Source organism: Pelodiscus sinensis, chromosome 3 (assembly GCF_052426305.1).
Source record: "Pelodiscus sinensis isolate ZL-2025 chromosome 3, ASM5242630v1, whole genome shotgun sequence".
Classification (NCBI taxonomy): Eukaryota; Metazoa; Chordata; order Testudines; family Trionychidae; genus Pelodiscus; species Pelodiscus sinensis.
In genome coordinates, this window is record NC_143054.1 from 151,315,792 (window position 1) to 151,339,572 (window position 23,781).

Below are 23,781 nucleotides of genomic sequence, written 5' to 3' on the forward strand. Positions count from 1 at the left end.
CAGAGACTGCTGGCAGGGCTGTTTCTGCAAAGTGCCGTCTGGCCAGAGTCTACCCCTTTAAGGGCCCAGGGCTGGGGGAGAGGAGAGGAGTTTTCCTGGTTGTGCCCAGAGAGGCCATCAGGGGGAACCTGGGAAGGGCTAGCCTCCCACTAGTTCGAACTAAAGGGCTACACAGCCCTTAGTTCGAACTAGTAAGTTCGAACTAGGCGTTAGTCCTCGTAAAATGAGGTTTACCTAGTTCGAAGTAAGTGCTCCGTTAGTTCGAATTAAGTTCGAACTAGCGGAGCGCTAGTGTAGCGCCTAGCAAAGTTAATTCGAACTAACGTCTGTTAGTTCGAATTAACTTTGTAGTGTAGACATACCCTGAGAGAGGGAGAGAAGGAAAAAGCATGTGAAAGGGGAAGGCAAAAGGTTTGGAGCCCTATGGGCATAGTGGAAGGAATAAGGAAAGTAAGAATATAGTCATTAGAAAGTTAAATTAATAGGAATGAGAAACGTTTTCTTTGGAAAGACGAAGCAAGTGATTTGAGGGTATGTGAAGGTGAAAAATGGACTCTGTGGAAGTGTAGAAGGAATTAAGCGATTGTTGTAATATATGAAGAGAAACCTGCTTTAAAAAGAAAACTGATGGAAGCCCCAGCCCTGGGTCTGCCAGACCTCTCCAAGCCATTTCAACTGTATGTACATGAACGAAAAAGGGTGGCCTTGGGAGTGCTTACTCAGTTATTAGGCTCCTGGAGACGTCCCATGGCCTACTTTTCCAAACAACTCGATCAAGTAGCCAAGGGCTGGCCGGCATGTTTACGGGCGGTCTCAGCAACAGCCTTAGTACTTGAAGAAGCCGAAAAGCTGACGTTGGGGGGGGGGGGGGGGGGGGTCATGCAAGTGTATACTCCCCATATGGTCCAAACCCTGCTGGATGCTAAGGGTGGTCTTTGGCTCACCCAGGCTCGGGTAGCTCGGTATCACGCTAAGCTTTTAGAAAACCCCGAAGTGACCTTGCTAACCTGTCCCTCCCTTAACCCGGCCATTCTTTTACCGGAGACAGAGCAGCAGGAGCACGACTGCTTGGAGATAATAGATGCCCAATATTCCAGCCGTCTGGACTTAAAGGATCAACCGCTCCCTAATGCGGATTGTGAGTGGTACACTGATGGTAGTAGTGTTGTGGTAGACGGGCAAAGGAGGGCGGGCTACGCTGTCATGACCCTCCACGATACCGTGGAAGCCGAGGGTTTGCCTGCTGGGACATTTGCCCAGCTTGCTGAACTGGTAGCCCTGACCCATGCGCTCGAACTGTCAGAGGGAAAACGGGTCAACATCTTTACTGACTCCAGATATGCTTTTGGAGTACTACATGCTCATGCTGGTCTGTGGAAGCAGAGGGGCATGCTGACAGTCCAAGGCTGCCCGGTCAAGCATGGGGCCCACATTCTTCGGCTCCTGGAAGCAGTGCAACTCCCCTCGGCAGTGGCGGTGGTACACTGCAAGGCTCATCAGAGGGACGACCAAGACGTGGCAAAGGGAAATGCCCAGGCAGACAGGGAAGCTAAGCGTGCTGCCACACTGCAACCACTGGAAGCAGAGAACGCCTATATGCAGGCCCTCATCCCATCCGTGGGGGAGCTCCCGACTCCTCAGTACTCACCTGAAGAAAGAAACCTGGCCGCCAAACTCGGGCTCCGGGAAAAGGAGGGATGGCTCCACTCCACAGAAGGAAAGTTCCTCCTATCGAAGGACCTAGTCCGACCAGTGCTGCAGAGACTACATCAAACCACTCACGCCGGCAAAGAGGCTCTAACCCAGCTTATGAATAAATACTTCTTAACCTCTGGACTTCAGCCCCTAGCATCTCAGATACAGGCCAACTGTCTGGTCTGTCAAAAGAACAACCCTCGACCAGGATTTTCAGTACCACCAGCTACTCTGGGACCCACCCCAGGCCTGGGATTGGTTTGGCAGACAGATTTCACTGTGCTCCCACGGACTCAAGGGTTCAAATACCTCCTCGTCCTGGTGGATCGATTTAGCGGATGGCCTGAAGCCTTCCCGTGCCGTAACTGTACAGCCAAGACTGTGGCTCTCAAGTTTGTCAAGGAACTCATCCCCCACTTCGGGCTGTCGCAGTGGATGGAATCTGACAAGGGAACCCACTTTACATCCAAGGTTGTCCACCACATAGCAGCCGCCCTACAAATCCCATGGAAGCTCCACACGCCATGGAGACCGCAGGCCAGTGGAGCGGTGGAATGCACAAATCAGATCCTTAAGCGTCACCTCTCGAAAATCTGTCAAGAAGCCTCCTTACGGTGGCCTGATGCTTTTCCCATTGTTTTGCTCCGCATCCGCGCTCTCCCAAAGGGTAGATTAGGGCTTAGCCCCTTTGAAATTATGTTTGGAAGGGCATGGCCTATGAATGGGACACCGGCTCTGGCAGGGGAGTGGGAACTGGGATGCGGCTTTTTATCTCAGTATATGTGCTCTCTGTCTGCTGCTCTCTCTTCTCTTCACAGGTACACCAAAGACTCACAGCTTCTTCCGCAGGATGCCCCTGTCCACTGCTTGCAGCCAGGAGACTCCGTGCTACCTGGAAGGACGAGCCTCTCCGGGAGATGTGGAAGGGACCCCACACCGTCCTGCTGGTTTCCCACACGGCAGCAAAGGTTGAGGGACACAAAAACTGGATTCATCACTCGCGTCTGAAAGCAGTGCCCACATCGCCGCCAGCAGAACAGTGGACCGCCCAGCCCGCCAGAGCATCATCCACTGACGCTCTGGGACTTAAGTTGTTGTTTAAAAAGCGCTGAGGAGTTAGGGGTTCTGTTGGGAACATAGCTGCCCTGTCCAGTAGACTCACCATGGGTTCTAATGCAGAGTTTGCCCTACTAATACTTTTGGCCACAGGTGCCAGTCTCTTGTTGTCTCCCATGTCACCCTCCACGCATGCAGGATGGGAAAGGGCCTCTGCAAACTTGGCTACTAACACATATGAAGCCCTAAAGGTTGCCTTCGCCCGCGAATTTAATCTCTCCAACTGCTGGGTGTGTTCTCAAATCCCTCACCATGCAGCAGGGTTACCTTGGAGAGCGGTTCCCCCGAATTGGTCTGACTTCTGTCAAGAGGTGCTTGCCACCTCGAACTCTTCTAAGTCCAGGTTCAAAATGTCTATCCCTGGAATTCCCCCAGGCTGGCCAACCTTAACCCGAAATTGTACCCAAGAGCAAAAATATGCTTTAAGTAATGAGTCCTGGCATCCCTATTGGAACAGCACGCATCTCCCATCGCCCATTAGACTACACTCCGTTCCCCCAGGGCTCCTCTGTTGCCAGCAATCTGCCACAGAAAAACACACCGGTGTTTTTGCTGGTAATAGCACTTGCCAGTATTATTTGTCCCCAATAGCTAACACCTCTATCCCTTTGTTCAATGCGTCAGGTCAAGATTCCGGTGAGGGCTTGCAATTTTACTTGCACCGCACTGCTCTGCATGACTTACAGGGCTATAATGGCATGGGGGCAAATGGCCAGTCCTTTTATATATGTGGAACTTATGCCTATAAGTGGCTGCCCCATCGATGGAACGGAAGCTGTTATATAGGATACCTTACCCCTCCTCTTCACGTTTTAGCCCAACTCCCGCCTGGTCGCCCCAGGCGTACTAGGTCTCTACACACCACTCCTGAGCCCATTGGTGAAGGGGACAGGCTTGGGATGATCCTGCTCCCATCCTATGGGGTGGCACGACTGGCCCAGCTTTATCGGCGACTCTCTGTGTTCCTCACTAAGCTCGCCAATGACACCTTGGCCACAGAGAAAAGCCTTAACTCAGAGCTTTACCAACTGTGGTTACTGTCCCTCCAGAACCGCCATGCCTTAGATTATGTTCTGGCTTCACAGGGTGGGGTGTGTGCCATCATAGGCAATGAATGCTGTACCTATGTCCCAGAAAACTCACAGGATATTAACAAACACATCCTGTCAGCTGAACAGGCTTTTAATCAGTGGAAAGCCCAAGAGCAAGACCCTACAATTTTTGATTCCCTCTGGAACTGGCTATCTAGCCTGGGAGGACTGGGGGGAGGTATTGTTCGCCTCCTGCTTACAGGTCTTGTACTATGTCTCGTCTCTCTCCTCTTGATCACTTGCTGTAAAGCGCTCCCACATAAAATCTGTACTTCCCATTCCCTGGGAACCCCACTATACCCTCTCATAAATGACCCCAGTTCCTTAGCACTTAATCAGCTTTTGTCCTCAGAATATGAGAAAACTCAGACAAAAGTTTGTTGAGTATTCTCAAAGGAGGGAGCTGTTTGGGTCACTGGGCATGATCCTAGGTAACTCGGGGGAGTGGAAGATCACAAGGATCGATGAAGCCCCCCCGCTCTAGGCCCAAGCACCCTAAAAGCACTCCCCTCCCCCCTTCCGCCCTCTCCCCGCCCCCAGGCATAACTTTTCTCTGGCTCGCTAATCGCTGGGAACAGCAAGACAGACAGACCTTGAGGTTGCCTAGTTACTATCAGTGGTATAGAAGAAGAATTCCGATGTGTCTCTGTAGAGGGGAGGAGGAGGCAGCAAGTCCCAGCGTGGGAACCTTGCTACAGTTCACTATTTTCTTGCAAGTAAACAACCTGGGTATATAAGGAGGAAAAACTGCTTACGTTGGTGTGTTTGATCTGAAATGTCTAGTCTCCTGGCACCTATTTGAGCGTTCAAATAAACTTTTTTTTGCTTCTCTACACCGGTGTGTTTATTGGAGCGCGCACACCGGGCAACGAACCCGGCTGTTGCCTCCCTCGGGCACTCTCTGCCGGCAACAGGGGGATAGCAGAAGGTGAACGATGACAGAGATGCCAACTTCACAGAGAGCCACATTCCATTCATTTCATTGGCATTTTGTGGGTGTATGTTCAAATAATATGCACTGTTAGCTGACCTGCTCAGATTGTCATTAGCAATAAGAAGTATATGCAAAGGCAAGTTACCAGACCAAAATGATTCAAGTTCCCAAAAAAGAAACACTTTTTTTTCAAATTGAGGCCCAGCTACAATAAAAACACTTTCCTAAAGGCAGTAGAATATGGAAACTCTAGTACAATTAAAGATATATATAATAAAATAATGCTGCATTCCTTATGTAACTTGCAAGCCCCATTTGCCCAATTTACTACTTAAAAGTTGTTCTTATTTATGCAATCTCTAAAGAATTGCCAATCAAAATTTCTGATCTATTTTGTTCCATGCTACACATACTCACCATCAATTTACAAACAAAAACGTTCATTTCAGACATTGTGGGCCCAATTGTACTCTCTTACTGGAGTATATAAGAATTCTAGGCAATTCAGTGGATTCAAATTGGTATGAATGAGAAGAGAATCAGGCATTCAAGAAAGAAAAAAAAGAATAGATATTGGGATTTGGAATTGGATGGCTCAAGGGACTGATAACAGGACCCTTTCTTAATAAGTAAAGAAGAACTGATCATGGTACTTAAGGTAGTAGTGATCTTGACTTGATCACATTTTATAATGTGGAAGCAGAATAAATTCCAGATCAATTATCTACAATAATTGTTGTTTTAATAGGGACACTTTAACAGAGCAAATAACAATTATGAACCAAATCAACTGGGAGAAATAAATAAATTAGAAAAATGTGAATGATAACTGGCATCCTTTAAGTGCCACTTACTACCTGCTCAAAAACCACAACCAAGGAAGAAAGCTGTGCTAGTTTAAAAATCAACCTTGTTTAGAGGGGAAGTGAAGCTAGCAAATAATTTTTTTTAAAAAGAATGAATGGAAGAAAGGAGAAATCGATAATGATGAGTATAAATAAAAAAAAAGGAATTGTAGAAAATTCAAAAGGGAAGCCAAGAGACACAAGGAGAAATCTATAGCCAGCAGAGTCAGGCATAATAACTGTTTAAAATATATAAGGAATAAAAAGTATTCTGACAATTGTACTGGTCAGTTACTATATGGAAACGGTAGCACTAGCAATAATAATGCACAAAAGGCAGGTACTCAATAAATATTTGTGTTCTCTATTTGGGAGGAAAAATATGATGTAGTCTCATATGTATACCTTCCATATCTGTAGTATTTCTGGAGTGTATTAAACAGAAGCTATTTAAGTTAGACATTTTTAAATGAGCAGGTCCAGATAACTTGCTACAAGAGTTTTATAAGAGCTGACTGAAGAGCTTACTGAACAATTAAAGTTGATTTTCAAAAAGTCTCGGCACACAAAGGAAATTTCAGGAAACTGGAGGGAAATAAATGTGATAATTTTTTAAAAGTGTAAACAAGACTACTTGGGTAATTATAGGACTTACCTTGAGTCCAGATAAAATAAGGGAAAAGCTGATATGAGACTTGATTAATCAAGAATTAAAAAGGGACACGATAATTAATGAAAATTTATTTATGGAAAATATAACCTGTCAAACTAATGATTTTGATGAGATTATAATTTTATTACAATTAATAGTGTTGGCATAATATAAACACTTCTGTAAAGTGTTTGACTTAGTACAACAGGACATTTTGATTAAAAAACTAAATATAAAATTAACACGCATTACGTGGATAAAAAACTAGCTAACTGATAGGTCTCAAAATAAAACTAAACAGGGAATTGGCAGAGTGGGTCTGTTTCCAATGGAGCCTGCAGGAATTGTTTCTTGGCTCTGTGCTATCTAATAGCTTTATCAATGATTTGGAAGAAAACAAAATCATCAGTGGTAAAGTTTGAAGATAACATTAAAATAGTGAGAGTAATAAATAATAAAGAGGACATATAACTGAATCAGGGTGATATAGGTCACTTTGTAAACTGGATGCATGCAAATAATATGTATCTTAATATGGCTAAAAGTAAAAGTATACTTTTGGGAACCATGAATATAGGCCTTGTATATAGGATGGGAGAATCTATCCTAGGAAGCAATGACTTTGACAAAAATTTGAGGGCTGTGGCTGTTAATCAGCTGACCATGATCTCCCAATGTGATGCTTTAACCAAGATCCTAGGATACATAAACAGGAGGATCTTGAGTAAAAATAGAGGTTATTTTAAGTTTGTGTTTGGCTCTGGTGAGGCCTCTACTGGAATTCTATGTCCAGGTTCTAGTGTTCCACAACTGTTACAGGATGTTGGTAAATTGGAAAAGAGAAGAACCACAAGAATGATTAAAGGGATGAAAAAACATGCCTTACGTGATTAAGAGCTCAATCTATCTTAACAAGAGAAGGTTAAGGAGCAATTTGATTACAGTCTGTAAGTGTCTATGCGGGAACAGTATCTAATAATGAGCTTTTCAATCTAACACGGAAAGATATAACAGAGTGGAAGATAGACAAATTCTGACTAGAAATAAGGTACAACTTTTTAACAGTGAGAGTAATTAACCTCTGGAACAACTTACCAAGGTTCTTGATGAATTCTCCATCACTGACCATTTTTAATTCAAGCAGGGATGTTTTTCTAAAAGCTATACTCTAGGACACGTTACTAAACTTTGGAAGCCCTCAGGGCCATAATGATACTCATAGCACATTCCAAGGGCTGCAAGTTAAGTGGGATTGCAAATACATATGCAAATATATGCAAATAACTTTTCACACTGACAGGCATGAATACAAAGATTAAGGCAAGACTGCAAACACTCAAGCCCCTTAAGTTGGTTGTGCTGATATTAATAACATGCAATATTTTCCAGATTTCCACCCACATGACAGCACTTTTAGTGAGCAATGACCGTCCAGGAATTTAACTACTAAAACGCACATCAACCGAAGACCATTATATTGACTCCTTTTTTGTTTTGGCTTCCCAATAGTCCAGGAATTTAATTACTAAAACACCTATCAACATGATTGTGCACTGAGTGAAGGGGAAAAAAAGGTTGTGTGTTTCTTGGAGTATTTTTACTCAGAAAAGTTTCCATGTCAGAGTGTTTCAACCTGCGGACATGAGAATTCAGGGCGGCTGCCTCAACAGATTTTTGGAAGGGACCCACAGGGCCCAGGACAGCCCAAGGGATTGCCAGGGGACCTGGCAGGGGACAGCAACAAAGTTAGCCCTCTCCACTCACTGTGCCAGAAAGAGCTGCAGTGACCCAGCAGCCGACTCCATTCCACAGTAACAGTGAAACAGAGCATAGCTGCCTGGGAGAGGGCAGTGGGGCACAATAGAGCAGGCTTCCGCCACTGCACGGTTCTCCCTAGAGTACACCCTGAACAAAATGGACACTGGGTCTTTGGCCCAGCCCAGCCTAACACCGCGCTCCCTTCTCCCTCCTAACACCGGGTAGGGAGGGATGGACCCTAGGACTCTCACCCCAGCCCAAGCCCCAGCACAGACCTTTCTTGCCCCGGCCTTGCTACCTAGCACCGCCGTCACTTCTTGCCGAGCCCCTGCCAGCCGGCGGCTCCTGCACATGCACCAACTGGTGGCCTTGCAAGAGCCGGTCCGGCTCCGCTTACAGGGAGGTACTGCATCTGGAGGCCACAGGCTGCACCTGCATATCAGTATAGCAACACGCCGGGAGGGAAGCCCGGGAAGCAGCTCAAGGTAAGCTGGGGGAGGCCTGGGGGGCGGAGACCTCGCCCTGTGGACACAGGTAAACTCAACCACACTGTGGGCCACATGCAAATGGGGCATGAGCCGCATGTTGCATAGCCCTGCCCTAGGAATTATTTTTGGGAAGTTCTATGGCCTGGGTTATCTGAGAAGTCCATTCTGGTCTCAGAATCTATGAATTATCACAAAGGCCAAGCACTAAGTATGCCTGGAGACTTAACTCCGCCCCATGACTTCTATCTCTTGGTGGAGGTTGAAGCACATGGGGATGGCAGTGTAGGGGAGGTTGGACACCTGCTGCTCATGATGTGCCTTTTCTGTTCATTAACAGATAACTCCTTTTGTCTCTCAGGCTGCTAGTTCAGCACTTTCCACTAGCACTACATTTATGGGGGGGGGGGGGGGGGAGAAAGAGATACATCTAGAAAAACAAGCTCAGATGAAAAATGCTCTATAAGTGTTTTGTTCTTCCTGCAGACCACAAGCTGTTACATGTGCCGAGGCCCCGTTGAGGCCTGTAGGCATGTTACAAGCTTTTCAAAACACATATTTCTCTTGAAACACTTACCCAACAGTCTTGGTCATTTACTATCCATCAATTTCTACAATATTTAAAAAGAAAGAAACCCCAACCACAACAGGTATAACCTCCAACCTAGACTCTCCACTATTTTAAACTGTGTGTTATACTTTTTGGATACACTAAATTAAAATAACCTCTTAAGTATGAAGTTAAACCATAAATAATAAAGGGCAGTAATAGCATGCTTTTGCAAGAGAGAAAGGCATGCCACAACCTGATCCTTATTTACTGCCCTTGAACTCTTGAATTAATTATAACAAATTACAGGGAGCCTAAGTGCAATTTATAAGCACAATAAACTCCCTAATAATCACCTATAATTTAATGTGGGTTAATCCAAAATACCAGAGATATTATTCAATACAGTACACCAGCACACTTTTAAAAGTGAACATTATAGTAGTGCCTAATTTTCACACAGTCTGAGCTTGACTTCTTCTACCTGGATTGGTTACACAAATTTCAAACACCTCAGCAATCAATTTGATGTATTTGATGCACATTTGATGCTTATTACAAAGAGACACTAAGATAAAGATTAGGGGCAAGTCTACACAGCAGGGCAAAAGTCAAATTAAGCTACATCTATGCAATTGACGAAGTCGAAGTAGCTTAACTCGGCTGTTGGCACTGTCTACACAGCAGGAAATCAAAGGAAGAACACTCTCCCTTTGACTTCCCTTACTCCTTGTGAAATGAGGGTTCCAGGAGTCGGAGTAAGAAGTCCTCTAGGTTGACATTATTTTGAAATAATGGCTTGCTGTGTAGACACGCATTTAGTTATTTTGAAATAACGTCAGTTTTTCCGAAATAACGCTGATGTGCAGATGTTGCAGGTTAACACTTTGTTAACCATATTCCTTTGAAATCAGGCTAAGGTCTGCTGCTCTGATCCAGCAAAGTACTTAACCAGGTGGGGGAAGCAACGCAACCAGCCCCAGCCCACTCTGCCGAACCCCAGATGTGTTGTTCCACTTCCTGCAGCAGGTGAGTGCGGAAGGCGGTTTCACCACTTCTCCATACCCTCTCCCCTGAGTGATATGGCTGGGAGCCAGGGGAGTGGAGTGGGCTAGGGCCTGGTTGTTCCACTTCCCTCTGAGGCGGCCCACCCCTTCTGCTAGCACCAGGTCCTCTGCTAACTCCCTCTTCTCCGGCCACTAGAAGTACTGGGCCTGGGGCAGTAGCCCCAAACTGTCCAATGGATGGGAGGGCTCTGCCTGTCAGCACTGCTGACCAAGCCATTTAAAGTCTGGTGAGCAGCGCAGCAGGAGCCTGGGATTAAAGCAAGCTCCCTATCTGTCCTGGTTCTGCAAGGCTCCCAGAAGTTGCCGCAAGGTCCCCAAAACTCCTAGATGCAGGGAAGTACCATGCGCTGCCCCTCCCCCAAGTGTCAGCTCCGCAACTCCCATTGGATGCAACGGCAGTACACAGAACCCTTTGGCTATGACTCCACCTAAGAGCTTCAGGGGCCTGGTGGCTGCTTCCTAGGAGCCATGGTAAGAGCCACCAGGACTCTACAAACCAAACCCCTGCCTCAGGCTGTAGCCCCCTCCTACATCCTGAATACCACATCCCCACCCTATCCCAGAGCCCTCCAACACCCGCCCCAGCCTGGTGAAAGTTCACGCGGGTGGAGAAGAGCAAGCAACAGAAGGAGAGGAGATGGAGCAAGTAGGGGTGGGGCCTCAGGGCAGGGCAGGAGCATTCAGTTTTGTACAATTAGAAAGTTAGCAACTCCAGGAGAGGAAGGGACATGACTTGCCCTGGGTCACCCAGCAAAGCAGCAGCAGAGAGGAGAAATGAATCTGAGCATTTTGTATCTCAGTCGATTGCCTCTCTTGCTCACTAAACCTCTCTCTCTGGGTACATCTAGACGATACCTCTCTGTTGAGAGAGAGATGTAGATTAGGCATGTCGAAATTGCTAATGAGGCAGGGATTTAAATATCCTGTGCTTCGTTAGCATAAACATGGCTGACACTTTTTTTCCTAAACGAAGCTTTTTCGAAAAAAAAAATGGCAGTCTAGATGCGGGACTGTTGAAAATAAACCCTTTTTTGAAAGACCCTGTATTCCTCAAAATATGAGGTTTACAGGATCTTTTGAAAAAGGGTTTATTTTTGACAGTTCCGTGTCTAGACTGTCGTTATTTTGGCGAAAAAGCTTCGTTTAGAAAAAAAAGCGGCAGCCATGTTTATGCTAACGAAGTGTGGGATATTTAAATCCCTGCCTCATTAGCAATTTCGACGTGCCTAATCTACATCTCTCTGTCGACAAAGAGGGAAAGTCTAGACACAGCCATTGTGTTCTGTTTGTTAGTGACAAGAGAAATGTAGGTTTACAATGGGTTATTTGTGACTGTTCAGATCAATTATCCTCTGGTTTAAGATGACTATCTGCAATTCAACTTTCATAAGTATAAAATCTAAATGATGATCTACAACTGTGTATCCAGAGGAACATGCATCTCGTTAGGGGCAAGAGAGCACCAGCCCAAAGAGGCTGGATCCCTCCCCAGCCTACTTAAAAAAAAACCACCTTAGATTCTATCCTAAAATACAGATGTCCATAGTTCAACCTACTTCTTCCACTAACACTGGCTGACTCCATTCAAAATATGCTGTTGCCTGCCCTGAAATGTAAGTGCAACTAACATTAGGAGTTATCATTGTGGGAAAAGCTGGCTTAAATTACATATAGCAGCAACATGAGTCAACAATTTGAAGATTTTTCTGGTAGCCAGCCAGGTTAATAGTCAAGCAGGTTAGAGTGTCATGCTAAAACAATTTTGTGAACTGACTAGAGCTAATGTTATGTAGCCAAGAAGGTTAAAAACTTCACAGGAAAGAAGTCTCTTTAAAAGTGGGTTTTAGTTCAGAAATAGCTTGCAACTGCTCTTAATTCATTCTATAGGCACAAATTAAACACTTACAGAATTTGTTTTTAAAAAGCACTTTTCTCTAGAAGAGATCTAACCTCTTGATTCCAAAGGCCAGCCACTTTTTTTTGTAACACTGCAGTCACACATCACTGTGCCTGCACTTAGCAGTACAAACATCTGTGACCCCACAACAACACCTGTGCACTTGCATATGCCAGAGTTCACAATGTCAAAATAAGGAGTTTGTGGGTACAAGCTCTGACATTTAATGTGTACTCAGGTGCTAGTTTATTTAAAGGGCGAGTACACATTCAAACTTTACAGAACACATGCAGGTGTTACTTGGAAACTACAGGCTCTGATACTGGCAGCAGAATTTTGCTCTTACACAAATGTAGGCTGAAAATGTAAAGCCAAGCTGAAAATGTACATTTAAGAATTCGATCATTAAGGCTGGAACACACAAAATCGCAATCTTCAGCCACCTAAGGAAGATATCTGTAGAGCCTTTAAATCAGCTTCCAAACTCAGAACAGAGTAAGCCTATTGTTTTTGGAGGAGGGATTTTTTTTCCTGGCAGCGAGATCAGAATCTAGCCCATTCTCTGCACAGTGTTTTTGTCGCTGACTTGTCTTGGAATGTTGCACGAAAATATTGCTTAAAGTGAAAGATGAGGCGTCAGAAGTTTTTACAAAAGAGATAAAACTATCTGGCTTCAGCAATACCAGTATATCTTAACGTACATTCCTGTGAAAAGATTACCCAAATCCTGCCCCTTTGCAGTGATAACTAACGGCTAGCAATCCTGCAGAAAGAACTAAACTGAACCCAACTCCCTGTCTTCATTGTTTTTTCAAATACCTTGGAGTCCTTTACATCTCTGTAGATATGATAGAAATATTCCCCACTTATCAGGAAACAATGTGTCAAAGCATGGAGGTCAGGTAAATTCCAACTGCTCAGCAAAAATGACCTGTGTTAGGATACGTCTACACTTGCTCCCTAGTTCGAACTAGGGATGCAAATTTAGCCGACCGAAATTGCTAATGAAGCGGGCATTTAAATATCCTATGCTTCATTAGCATAATCTCGCCTGCGCGCTATTCCGCTCACCAGCTGATTCGAACCAGGAAGTGCGCTCCAGGCCGCATTAGTTCGAATCAAACCCCTGGGTTCGAACTAATGTTACTCCTCATTTTTTATTTGAACTAACGTGGCCTGGAGCGCACGTCCTGGTTCGAATCAGCTGGCAAGCAGAATAGCGCGCGGGCAACATTATGCTAATGAAGCACAGGATATTTAAATCCCCGCTTCATTAGCAATTTCGGTTGGCTACATTTTCATCCCTAGTTCGAACTAGGGAGCAGGTGTAGACATACCCTTAGTGAACAGTGCTCTACTAAGGACAGGATGTTGCCAGCACCCTATGTGAATCAATGCCCTGCCTGCTGGGTGAAATGGTTATGTTTTATTAACTAATTATTCTCTGTAAAGCCTTCAAAAACAGCTGAAGATACCAAATGCCACACCAGTTGCCAAAGATAAAACTCTGAACCAGTAAACATCTCAATGCACAGGAATCTGCCATCTTCCTATGTCAGAATTTCTGCCAAATTCTTGTTGAGCTTTTAATAAGGTCCCCTGCACAAACACTTCTTTTAAATCCATTCAAAGTCCCCAGGACTGTACTGACATCCAACTGCAGATTTTTTAGTCTTATGTCCTGCCAAGAGGGGAAAAATGCCGAAGGTATTTGGCTCAAGAAGAAGGCTGTTTCTAGAACTAGGTCCATGGTTTGTAAGCATCTTCGAGAAGGAGAAATGTTGCCATATCTTGCAGTACAACCACAAAATTCAACCATTTTGAATAAAGATTAGATATGTTATTGCAAATAAGGTTTTCACTGCTTGACTTCTGATACAGTGAATTTTAAAGCACCAGCCCACAATTTTTGCATGGCACTTTTTGCATGCTTATGGGTGAATCACATAACTGTGTCAAAAATGTGTGCAGTGCTCAGGACTAGGGATGCAATCGACTAATCGACTATCCGATAAGCAAAAGCTTATTGGATTGTCAACACACTAGTCATCTAGTTGCTTCCTCCCCCTCCTTGCTGCCTGTCATGAAGAGGCAGCGAACAGGAAGAGGAGAGAGTGCTAGAGGGTAACTGTGTCAGGACCAGTGTATTAGAGAGACAAGGAGGTGAGATACTATCTTCTGTTGGACCAACTTCTGTTGGTGAGACAGACAAGCTTTCAAGCCACAAGGAATTCTTCTTTAGTGTATGTGAACTCAGTCATATCTGCAATGAAAAAAATGTCACTTCTTTACTTCACCAGACCAGCACGCATCCAGGAAGTGAAGTACATTCTCTGTGACTTATTCATCAACAGAATCATTATCTAACTCCCAATGGTAGGGTCATCTGTACAATACCATTGTCTTCAAACTGTTCAGTTACACTGCAGCATTCAAAGCATCTGAGGAAAGTGGGATTTGTACAGATGTAAATACGGGACTTCATTTGGTCCCCACTGTCTCTACGACTTGTGGAGATGCACAAAGCAAGGGTTTCAGCCCCCCTCCTGAATTTATAGCACTGGCATTTAAAAGCAAAATTGATATAGAATTCATTGAAACACAATAAATGTGCAACCCACAATATCTAGTCAGAAACAATGGTCTCATGGTTAAGGCATTGGACCGGGACTCTGGAGATCTAGATTCAATTCAACAGTCTTCCTCTCTGACACAGTACATTACAGTCTCACTATGCCTCAGTCCCCATGTGTCACAGGGGGATAATACTTTCATTCACCCACTCTTTGTCTATTTTTAGATCACAAGCTGTTGGGGGAAAGGAACATCTCTCCCTATGAGGATGTAATGTGGGACCCCAGTGTCATTTGGTGATACTCTAATACCAGATAGAATAGAATATAAAATACATATAAAATAGAATACAGAATATTATAATTTTAAAGCTACCCCAGTAAACAACTATACTTCATTTTTTTCCACTTCTTAATTGTTTTGTCTTTATATTGTAAACAGCCATATAAACAGGAAAGCCTGGCTTGGGTGAGCAGAGAGCCGTGTAGGTTACGTACTTGGGTGCACACCTGCATCCTTCAGATGTATCTGAACTCGACTAGCCATAACTATACCTCCCTAACTACACTGATACTTAAACCAATGTCAGGGGCGGGGGATACCTGAGTACACACAGGCCATGCTGCAGAAATAAATATTCAGCATGGTTGCTCCTGCACTGACAGACAAGAGTGGTGTCCTGAAATGTTCTAGGACTCATGATGAGGGGGTAATGTTACCATTAGAGCAGTTCAACTCTTTAAATTTCAGTTTCAATTGCTGTTCTCAATAGTCAAGAAGAGAAAAAAGGAGGAGAGGCTCAGCAAACAGGTAGGTATCTCTGCTCAAGTCCCCCAAAACAATTTGCCCAACATGCATATATGCATTGAGAGATTTAGATTTTCAGCTGACTTTAGCACAGTCATTTAATTCTATATTATGCCTCTGCTAGGGTTGCCAGATGGTTTAAAAAAAAATACTGGACACACCTGACATTACATCACAATCTACATTACATTTTATTTAGAAAATACAGGATATTTCTGTCTTCTCATTTATATTTTCTCAATTTGTTTCCCAAACAGAAAGCTCAAATACTGGACTGTCTGGTTCAAAACCAGACACCTGGAAACCCTAGCCTCTGCTTTGTGGAACGGGAAAGAGAAAGATATGAATGTCACATAAGATGAAATTTTTAACTTATATCTTTGGAGAGCAAGTATAAATGATTAAGGAAGGTGACAGACAATCCTAGGGAATTAAATCCTCAAGTAATGGAAAAGGTCCATTGCAGACAATAACAGTGTTAGTTTCCACACCAACATGCCTCTCTGCTGATTTCGAGCATCTACTTCTAGAGACAAGAAGGGAATCCACTTCCGGTTCACATTCAGTGCTTCACCTCCCTGCTGCCAAGCTACTGTATTTGTGACATGGTTATTATTTTAGTCCACTTGGACACTAGATTTTTGTCCACTAGATTTATTTCACTTCTAAAGAAAATGCTACTTACATCAGTAATAAAACATGACAAAGGCATTTATAAACAAATAAGAGGTTTCCCCTCCCTGCTCTGTACCAAACCACAATTTTGACAAAGCCTTCAAGAATAAATACCTACCTTAATGCAACAAGTGTTATCTGAAATGCTACATGATTAGCTAGACTTGCTGTTAAAGACCACTTCCCTCTAGAAATCCTTGGGCTATAGTTTTTTAACTTTCACATTCAGAAGACCATTCATTTCCCTAAGATAGTGTGCCATGTAAACAAAGCTAGACTCGTAACTTTCCACTTCAGTTCAAAAGGGGGAGGGGATTCTTAATTTTCATGCATGCTGCAGAACATCACAGGAAGTTTACAATAGTGCCAAAATGTGGTTTTAAAACAATCTCAATCAAGCATAAAACAAAAACAAAGGAACACATTCAGATCACATAGGCAAACTTCAGCTGGAAGGTTCTTCAAAAATGTATGGCCAGTACTGGAAAAATCTAATGGGAGAAATACCTACAGCCATAAATAACATACTTAAAATAGAGGAATCTAGGATGTATACACTGGATCATTCTTGTTGTCCATCTACTTCAGTACCCTGTCTGCCAACAACTGCTTCAGAGTTAAGTGCAAGAAAGAAGAAGTCATCCAGTGCACATGCAACAAACTCATTGCCACATATAAACAGATGATGCTTTGTGTGCAGGGACAGACCCCAGACCCTACAGTACCAACCATACAACGTATCTCTACAACTTGACCTCAAGGAGAAAAATCTGCTTTTGGTGGGTAAACAACAGACCCTTATCTTCACTGAGGCAAGCCAGTAGGAAGGATGACAGTGTGTTCTGAGCAACAGGTTTGAAAAGTCTTAGGGTACGTCTAGACTACATGCCTCTGTCGCCAGACGCATGTAGATGAGGCTACCAAGCATAGGAAAATGAAGCGGCGATTTAAATAATCGCCGCTTCATTTAAATTTACATGGCTGCCGCGCTGAGCCGATCAGCTGTTTGTCGGCTCGGCGCGGTAGTCTGGACGCGCGGGTGTCGACATCAAAGGCATTTGTCGACTACCCAGGTAAACCTCATCCCAGGAGGCATACCTGGGTGGTCGACAAATGCCTTTGATGTCGACATCCGCGCGTCCAGACTATCGCGCTGAGCTGACAAACAGCTGATCGGCTCAGCGCGGCAGCCATGTAAATTTAAATGAAGCGGCGATTATTTAAATCGCCGCTTCATTTTCCTATGCTTGGTAGCCTCATCTACATGCCTCTGGCGACAGAGGCATGCAGTCTAGACGTACCCTTATGGAGGCCCTGTCAGCAGGGGAGGCTTGTCACCCATTGCAAATTTTACATACAGGGAATTAATGTTGAATCTTAGCCTTCCAAAGTGAAACCAAATATCACAGGAGCTGGCAAGGTTGCCCGCCGCAGGCCTGGGTGCCCCGCAGGCAGGGGCTGCTCCCAAGGAGATGTCTCTGTCCATGGGGAGCCCGGGTGCCCCACAGGCAGGAGCTGCTCCAGGGTCCGGAGCAACCTCTCCCCGCAGACAGTCCGAGCCTGCTGCAGACAGGGGCTGATTCAGTGGGGGCTGGGAGCCGGCAGCAGCCCAGCCCGAGCATGGGGGCTGAGAGCTCTGCAGGCTGGGGGCTGCTCCAGATGGGCTAGAGCAGTCCCCAACCCAGGATCCCGCTTTTGTCGATTAACCAGTTAAACAGTAAGCTAAAGTTTAACCAGTTAACTGATTAACCAGGATTTAACATCCCTCGATCAGCCAAGAAAGAGCAGGCCAGGCCATCCCCCCTCTTCCACTAGTGAATGGTTCCATCAGCACAGCTCTCCTTGAAGGTACGGGGGAGTAACAACTTGCTTTCCTCTGAAACGGCAAAGGAAGGTTTGGCCCCATGTCTTTAAATATCTTACGATAAAGATGCAAAACTTTAGGAGACTAGGAACTCAAATCCTAACCCTTGTGGAAAGGCTGACATTTAATAAGACACTGAACAAAATCCCAGCTGATTTTAAAGGTACACAAGACCCAGTGGGGTCATGAATATGAAACTAAGCTCCCAAATGAAGATAAAGTAATGTTTCCTAACTATCAACATAAAAACATTATGCTTTCTCATCACAGGACACGGCTGTTACAACATTTCTGGACTTCAAAACACACTAGCTAGCATTTTTTCCTGGTTAAAGTAGCCTGGATCTTAACACTAACATTATTTCATGGAATGGTTAAATATATACTCCACCCTACCCCCACCACACACATGGAAACACACTCGCTATCTGGGCTGAAAGCACAGTACAATGTTTTAGATTAGATCTGGGTGTCAAAGCTTCTGAAAATATCTGGCACAAAAAGCTCAGCTTTCAATAACCAACACACAGAGAACAAGCTCCTCATTCACTAGAGGGAGTCAGCAGGGAGAAATGCTTGCCATCCTCAGCAAATTATTTTATAAATAGGAATGAATGCTGAATCTTAAGTCTGCCTTGAAGGAGCTCTTATTTTTAAGTCTGCAAGAGTGTTTCCCAGCCATTAATACAACATTTGTAATGAACATAAAACACGGGGAAAGAATCCACTGAATACTGGTAAAGAAAAAAAAATACCCACCCCATTACAATGGGAGGCTCTTATACTTTGCTTATTTTTTAAAAGGAAAATGTTAAAGCTGTTTGAACACTGCTTTGTTTACAGGAGGAAAGGGCAATAAAGCTGGTGACTATTTTGTGCTGCAGTAACTATAAGCATTACACAAAATCCAGTGGTTTGAAAAAAATGTCACAGAAACACTAAAATGAGAGAAGCAAAATACAGGAAACTTCCGATAATCTGGCACCTTTAGGACCCAGGGGGTGCTGGATTATCAAATATGCCGGAGTACCGGAAGGCGGAGTATGAGGGGTCTGGGATGGGGCTGGGGGGGTCGGCGGGGAAATGCGCAGCATGGGAGATGGCGGCGCTGCGGGACCAAACCGACAGTACTCCAGCTGCTCTGTACCAGGCTTCCCCAAGTCAGCCGCTGATCAGTTTCAGCAGCAGCGGACTTACAGAAGCCGGGGGCAGAGCAGCTCCAATTGTCTGTCCAGCCGGAGCAGTTCCGAGTTCCAGTTGGTACCGGACTATCAGGAGTGCCGGACCATTGGATGCCAGACAACTGGAGTTTTACTGTACTTCATATTATCTAGTCTAATACAGGATTCTTCCCTAGGGTAAATTTCATTGCTTTGGCCACTCTGAATTCATATAATTAACATTTCTACTGCCTCCTTTGGGAGTTTCCGTTACAGTCCAATGTCATTACTAAGCTATTTTTGGTAGATAGTCTAACTTTTCCTTTTCTTTATTTCATCACAGTGCTCCTGGCTATTGCACTTGGGATCAATACTTCAGGTAAGACCTACGAGACAATTACCACAGAAAATAAAACAGAGCACTAAAAATCTAAAGAACATGAGACATCAGAATCTAGAGATACCAATGGCTAGATGACAACTCCAGAGAGATGAAGTTGTATAATAGGGTTGTCAGGTGTCCGGCTTTGAACCAGACAGTCCGGTATTTGAGGGTTCTGTCTGGGAAAAAAATTAAGAAAATACTGGACATAAAATATCCGGTATTTTCTAATTAGGTAAGTTTTATTATTATTAGGAGTATCAGTACATAGTTGCGTACTGCCTGGCTGGTAGACGCGCTCATGCTGTGTGAATGTGTCTACCAGCCAGGCGACTCAACTACGCAGTAGAGAGGAGGGGGGCAGGGACAGGGACAGGGCGGGATGGAATCCTCAGGGCCGGACTTGCTTGTGCTTTGCCAGGACTGTGCATGGGACGGGCAGTGCCCCGAGACTGTGTGCGCCCGGGTCAGTTCCGCTCCCCGCCAGCTGATTTTCTTCCCCCATTCTCTCCCCCCCAGCCAGCCCCGCTTCCTGCCAGCTGGTCTTCGGCCCCCCCGATCTCTCCCAGCCAGCCCCACTTCCCGTCGGCCAGGCCCCCTCCCACCTGATCTCCCCTGGCCAGCCGACCAGCCCTGCTTCCCTGTATAGACAAAACTGGCAACCAACTTTGTCATGCCCTGGGCAATGTGGAATGGCTTGGCTCTGGGGCCTTGGGGAGAAAGGGTGGGGCTGAAAGGCAGCTAGCCCTCAGCATCACCCAGACCATACCATGCCATGTCTCCCCCAGCTAGCCCTCAGTGCTCCTGTCTTCCTCCCCTTATCCCACCAGACAGCACCGCATGAGGCTCCAGCGGTGATTTAAAGGCCCTGTGGCTCTGGACCATTCTAAATCAAAGGGCACACGGGCAACTGCCTCCTTTGCCCCTCACTTCTCCCACACTGGAGGCTAAAGTCTGCACTAAAGACAAAATTAAAAGCATGCTCACTTGTGTGCAATAACAGCCTGCTTCAGAGAGAGGTTGTTGCCACAATGCTGGAAACTTCCACATCAGTCCCCCCTGTGAAAATCAGGTACCTTTCTGTGAGGTGGGGCGGATTAAGGACGTCTACCGTGCCGCAAAGATTTGAAACTTGACATGCCATTTATATACTTCAGTGCTGACCTCAACAATTAAATGTAGGATTTGCACAGCCTCCTCAGGTTCCCAATGATCGAGAACTTGGCTGTGAGGGTGGGAGGTTTCAATATGAATTGACAGCCATGACTTCTGTGGAATTAACCAACGTGGATCCTGGTATAAGAGAGATCAGACTCTTCTCTTGTGTATTTAAATCTCTTTTCCACACATTTTGTCTCCCCATACTGCCAGCTCCCGCACAATTCTTCCAGCCCATCAAGCAATAAAATATTTCATTTGATTTATTTTACAATTTTTTGTTTGAAATTATTTTTATTTAAAAATCCAGATGATGTTTTGCACAATGTTAATTTTTAGAAGTCATTATTATCTTTCTACATTTCTTGTATAATCTCAGTAAGATACAAGCAAGTGGCACTTTTTTGCCTCTTTCCTGACTTCACACCAAAGGTGTGAATTAATCAGCACTGCCATGCAGTCTGTCATGTCCCATTACTTCAGACAGGCATACTCTTAGTTGTCTTGAATAAATCCTATGCTATATACCTCATGGTTTTCTTGACCTACGTACTGGATTCTGAAGACCTGTTTTGGCCAAGGGAGTCACTATATTGCCCCAAACTATTAAAACACTTTACATTCTGAAGCAGACAAAGAGACACTCGGCCACAAGGCACAGATGTGATCAAAACAGAAAAGAAAGAGTTTACGTACTGTACCACATTAAAAGCCATAAAGCTTCCACATCACTGAGCGTGCCACAAAGAGGGACTGGAACAAAAAGGGTATGTCTACACTACCCTCCTAGTTCGAACTAGCGGGGTAATGTAGGCATACCGCACTTGCAAATGAAGCCCGGGATTTGAATTTCCCAGGCTTCATTTGCATAAGCGGGGAGCCGCCATTTTTAAAACCCCGCTGGTTCGAACCCCGTGCAGCGCGGCTACACGGGGCTCGAACTAGGTAGTTCGAACTAGGCTTCCTATTCCGAACTACCGGTACACCTCGTTCCACGTTCCGGTAGTTCGGAATAGGAAGCCTAGTTCGAACTACCTAGTTCGTGCCCCATGTAGCCGCGCTGCACGGGGTTCGAACCAGCGGGGTTTTAAAAATGGCGGCTCCCCACTTATGCAAATGAAGCCCGGGAAATTCAAATCCCAGGCTTCATTTGCAAGTGCGGTATGCCTACATTACCCCGCTAGTTCGAACTAGCGGGGTAGTGTAGACATACCCACAGTGTGTTATACAACCTTACCAAGGCAATTAAAAGCACCACTTAAAAAGAGCAGTCACTAATGTGAAAACAACAATATGGTGGTATTCGTATTAAAATTATGAAAACGGTAGCCTCAGTGCTCAGCATTTGTCATTATTTAGCTTTAGATTTATAAAAAATAATGACAAAGCAAAACAGATTTAAAGAAAATATAAGATCAACAAACAGAGATATTTAAGAGATGGACTTTTCCTCAATGAAAAAACATTTGAGAGATAAAAAAGAGCCCAGATCAAAATAGATTGACTTTACCAGTTATTTTCTGTGTTTCCCCCCTAACCAGCGTTCCCTGTAAGTTGAGTGCTTGGGCAGCGAATGAGGAGAGATTCAAATGCTGCCCGGCTGATTAGCAGAGCACTCACAACCAGCAGTATGTGCGGATACTGGCGGTGCACATCCACACATGCCTTGGTGCATATAACACTCAGATGGAAAAAATTAGAGGGAACCATGGTTGCATCCCAGATTTTCCTGCTCTTATTCTTCAGTGAAGTCAAAACCATCCATTCATTATAGTCTGTTGTCACGTTAATGGTAACAGTAGATTATCAATTCCTCACTATGCATATGGAGCAAAATAAAATGGGATGAGAGTGGCTCTGAGGAAGAAACATTTCATGAACAGTAAAGCTGGGAGACAAAAGGAGGTGGAGGTAAAATATAAAAAGAAATGGATTGTAAATCCAGTTAAAAGGGCCAGTTTTTTGAAGGGCCTCCACAAAAGCATTCCTGGCAGCCACAAAGGCTCCTTTTTCCTCTGTAAATACATTCATTTTCAATTTCGAAAGGTGCAGTTGTGGCCATCCTTTTCCAAATTTGGTCCCTGCATAAAAGTTGTACATTGCCTTCCCTGAGGAAATGCAGAGCTAGCTGTGGGATTCAGACGTAAGGCACAATCCACCACAGTGCCGAGTAACTCCTACAAGATGCAAAGTACTCTGATCTTCCTACACAGACAATAAACCCAATTTCCAAGGTGCAGCATTCCTCCTGTATGCATTCCTCCTTTCAAATCCCACTTACATCAATGAGAATGAAAGGTGCTCAGAACTGATACACCAGAGGCCCAATTCTGCAAGTGGACAAACACTATCTAATACCTCTCGAAACAATGAGCTTAAATCCTACAAGGTACAGTATACCTCTTGCAAAGCAGATTTTTAAAAAATACACTGCAAGATGCACTCCACAATGCACGCTCACACCTGATGACTGGGAAGATCTGGAAACGAAATTGCAGTTGGAATTAAATTGGGGACTGATGCTTGTGCAGAAAACAGCATTACACCCACATGAGAAGTAGCGATGAGAGCACATGGGATCTGTTTGCAAAACAGAACAAGCTGGTTTGCTCTGAACATTATACAAAGGCTTATTTTTAAGCGCAAATTGTTGGAAAGATGCCTCCTCTGAGTTAACAGCAAATAAAAGGCAGTTATGTTTCTAATCTATGCAAATATCTATTTTGCAGGGCATCACAAAGACTGCTTTATATCAGACACCACACAAATCCAAGGCACGTTAAATATGTCTAAACAGGCACAGCATCTCCATCTGTGATGCCTGGTAGCTCAGAGAACAGCTGGATAACTGGAAAAGTTGTTTAACTAGACTGTAATTGAAATAGCACCTTCCATGAAAAAATCCTTTGCTAATGTGCCAAGACCTCTACTCCCAACCCAATTGCTTCTGCTGTAGTTGCCATTAAGGGCAGATAGTTTGCAAAATCCTAGATAAACCAGGAAGCAAAACTATGGGAATGTCTACACATCAAAGTTATTTTGGCATACCAGAGGTATCCTGAAATAGCTAC

The 23,781-nt window shown here is 44.5% G+C and overlaps 1 protein-coding gene and 1 pseudogene across 1 annotated transcript in view; one reads left to right on the forward strand and one right to left on the reverse strand.

The window, feature by feature from the left end:
- Nucleotides 1-23,781, reverse strand: part of PTPN14 (protein tyrosine phosphatase non-receptor type 14) — a 188,278-nt gene that overhangs the window by 65,540 nt on the left and 98,957 nt on the right. The gene's annotated exons all lie outside the window — the stretch shown is intronic.
- Nucleotides 2,944-4,286, forward strand: LOC149525174 (uncharacterized; annotated as a pseudogene).